At 35.1% G+C, this 2,924-nt stretch overlaps 1 pseudogene; it reads right to left on the bottom strand.

Annotated features, from left to right (window-relative positions):
* Nucleotides 1-281: 281 nt before the first annotated feature.
* On the bottom strand, nucleotides 282-1,168 carry LOC101607790 (annotated as a pseudogene).
* Between the last annotated feature and the right edge of the window lie 1,756 nt (nucleotides 1,169-2,924).

Here is a 2,924-nt window from a genome sequence, read left to right as displayed (position 1 = left end):
TCTATTTCATTACTGGCAGGCAGGGCATGCATAGTGAGTTATATTTAAATAATATATAGGTGGCTGCATGACTTCAGCCTTGCCAAATAGATTACCATTTCAACCAGAAACCAGCTAGCATATAAGAGTCTCCATATTTAATTTGCAGCTCTTGTTTAGATTATTCTTTCTTTTGATCTCCTTGTTGAGAAAAGTGTGTGTGGGGGGGGTTGTGCTGGTCACATGGAAGTATATTAAGGGCAAATCTTGATATCCATCCCCAGAGGTTCCTACTAGTTGGATTAAGCCTCCAATTCCAAGGCAAATCCAACTTTATGACTGCCAGCATTAATGTTCTTTCCATCTACCAGAGCACACAATGAAAGCTGCACACCAGTCCTCAGAATCCTAGTGCAGCCTACTTCAATTAAATTAGAATTGTTATGGAAGCAGTGAGATCCAACTGATATTTAGCCACAGTGTCAAAATAAATGCAGTTAGTATCTGATGTCTAAGAAAAGTTTACAGAATTATCAAAATCATCACATATTTTCTGATAAATTGATCTTACAAATTTTCTCCCATCATTGACATTCACATAGAACTACAAGTCCTGTAGCCAACTACAAAATGATCCCTTGTCAGTTTTGATTTGGCACTGTTAAGGATCATCTGGTATCCAGTGAGGCAGCCCTTGTGACCAAAGACATCTCAATCATGGATTCCAGGTCTAATAAAATCAAAGCCAACATCACAACAAAGGTTTATATACTCTCATAAGAGAACCTGTTTTGACTGCTTTTCTTTCCCATGTTTAATGAGAAGGTAGTTCAAATGTCAATTTCAAACCTTGGCAAATGCAAATCTGATCTTGAATTGTTTTTATGTTTCCAGAATTTTATCAGTGTTATGTTTGTGTGTGTGTGTGTGTGTGTGTGTGTGTGTGTGTGTGTGTGACCATACTATGTCATTTATATTTGGTCTCCATGGCCTCAGTAACTTTTCAGTGTTTGTATTCAGCGAACTCAATGTTGAGAACTTCATACATACCACTGCATGACTTTATTTTTACATCTAATTTCACCAGCCCAAAGCCAACTCCTCTGGTGAAAATATCTCTGGCAGCTTGGTCAAGATTAGCATAGGATGGAGGGATATACATTGGCCAATGGCAGCTCTGTCCAAACTATGGCAAGGCCATAGGAAAGATGTGTCTTATGGTACCCTGAAGGGCATCCATACTGCAGTTTAGCTAGCAGCCAAGGAGATTTGACTCTCTCAAGGTTGGGCTACAGCTACCACAGCTGGAAAGGAAAGTTTAGGCTTAGCTTTCTTTCTTTCTTTATTCCTTTCTTGCTTCTTTTTTTCTTTCTTTTTTTCCCTCCCTTTCTCCTTCATTCCCTCTTTTTTTCCTTTTGCAAAAGGCTACTAGTACACTTACCTGTTGATTGACTTGACAAAGTAATAATAAAGTACTGCTAGGAACTGGTTGAATTGATGATAACAATATACCAGTATTTACTCTTAATCTTGTTAGAATGTAAGACCTACAAGCATATTGATGAGTGCTTGACCTTTTTAATTATATTGGTTGGATTTCAGTTCCAGACAATCATTTGTTTTGTGGGTAATTTTTAAGCTTTAACTTGAATCGTTATTATATTTGAGTCAATTTCTTCATTCATAAAGTATATAAAATAGTATTTACACCTCATTATTGTTGGGAAGATAAAACAAGATGTTAAATGCAAAGCCCTTTGCAAACTTCTGGCCTACAGCCTTAGTAATATGCACATAATAATGGTAGACATTTAATAAATACCAGTCATGTACTAAGATCTTTATATCCATATCTTATAGGAACATTAAAACAGCCAGAAGGTACTGCTATTTTTTTCAGATAAGGAAGCAAACTAAGAGAATGAAAGAAATGTTTAATGTCAAATGTTCTTATGTATATACTATGAATTAGTTAACTCTGAGTTAGTTGTTTTAGACAAATAAAAAATACATTAAAAAGTGTCCCTACAACTTCAATTTTCATACATTTTTGGTGAGAATGTAAAACAGAGCAGTTGGAAAATGATTCATCATTTTTTTATGGAGCTAAATATTTAGCTACCATCCCATTCTAGGCATTTATTCAAACGAAGTGAAAATAAAATAGCTTATATGAAAATTTTCATAGTGGCGTAACAACTTTATTTATGATAGGGGAAAATTCTAGAAGCAGTGTGAGTGAATGTTCATTGATAGGTGAACAGATCAAGTGTGTGCATACAAATTCTATGGAAAATAATACAACTTATAAGTAAGAATAGATGAGCTACTTACACATACAATAATGTGATAGGCTGAAATAAATTATGGGAAGGAAAAGAAGATAGACAAATAAAGCAGACTTGTACCTCTTTAAAGCTACATTTGTATGCAATTCTAGAAGCTATTTCTTAAAGAAAAGGATCCCCAGGAGCCTGACATTGACTCTGCACCACAACCCATACTAATGGCAAAACGGTGGCAAGGCCATTGCCATTCTCATGCAGGCTGAGATTGCCAAATTTACTAACATGAAGGGAAGCTCTTTACATTGTGTCCTTTAAAATGCTACTGCAAAGAACTTTCTGGCTTGCAAGTAGTGCCTAGTATTTGTTGTATACATGGAAGATAAGAATTGTTTACAAGTGCCCCTTATTCCATGTTTGTCCATTGCCACTTAATAATATTCATGCATATGCTACATGTTTTTATTTTTCAAGGGAAAGCAAAATGCTAGGATGTTTCTTCATATGAAATTCAAATTAGTTCATAAATATTGTATTTTGAATTAAGTGCTTTAGTTCTAAATAGCTTGTGCTTTTTATAGCTTATTTTGAAACGAGAGGTGAAATGTGACGCTGAATTCTACCTACAGATAGGTGTAAGTTATTTGTGCTTCATATGTT

The sequence above is a fragment of the Jaculus jaculus genome, chromosome X (assembly GCF_020740685.1).
Source record: "Jaculus jaculus isolate mJacJac1 chromosome X, mJacJac1.mat.Y.cur, whole genome shotgun sequence".
NCBI lineage: Eukaryota > Metazoa > Chordata > Mammalia > Rodentia > Dipodidae > Jaculus > Jaculus jaculus.
Note: the sequence above shows the minus strand (reverse complement) of the source record. Positions and strands in the feature narration are given on the sequence as shown.